Raw genomic sequence first — 765 nt, forward strand, 5'->3', positions numbered from 1 at the left:
TTTTCTTAGTCAAACTAATCCCATTCGGTGTACTTTCTCTCATGGTTTGTGGTTAAAATAAATAAATAAATCATTGTAGACTTGTAGATTTATAATTTTATTATTTTATTTTGAACAGTATCTCTAGTAAGTATTTACCCAAATATCGATGGGGGAAAACTATCACTTACAGCCTCTTGGAGGCAGCAGAGTAAACTGCAGTATCTCATCTACAGAGTATGATATTTTGCTGTGGTTTGGCCACATAAACATTGACCTTAACCTTTCTTTTGGATTATTTATTAATTATATATTGAGTTGCAATGGTCAGAAAACAAACCAAGCTTGCAAGAATCTTGTAAACTCTTTAAAAACAAAAGCAAAAGCTGAAGGTAAGTTCTTGAGGCAGTGCAATGGAACACTTTAAGGGCTCCAATCATATCTTGTTATGAGAACATAATTGAAACACAGGGCTGGGCTCCTTTTACTTGTGGCAGTGTATATGACAAACATCCTGGTGAAGAAGGCACATACACACATAATATCAGTATATAAGCATAAACTGTCAATAATATCAGTCTATATAACATAAAAACACAATACAACACTGTAATATAAAATACAAAAGGCTCTGCTTTTGCATTCAAGACCATTCTTTGACTAATATTATACCACACTGAAGGCAAATATTAACGTTATCATATAACATCATAACAATGAACAAAAGTTGAGAAGAATTCAACTAAACACATGATCTCTCTCACCCGCCCATCTGACAACTAACCA

Source organism: Sinocyclocheilus grahami, unplaced genomic scaffold (assembly GCF_001515645.1).
Source record: "Sinocyclocheilus grahami isolate Dianchi unplaced genomic scaffold, SAMN03320097.WGS_v1.1 scaffold2929.1, whole genome shotgun sequence".
Classification (NCBI taxonomy): Eukaryota; Metazoa; Chordata; class Actinopteri; order Cypriniformes; family Cyprinidae; genus Sinocyclocheilus; species Sinocyclocheilus grahami.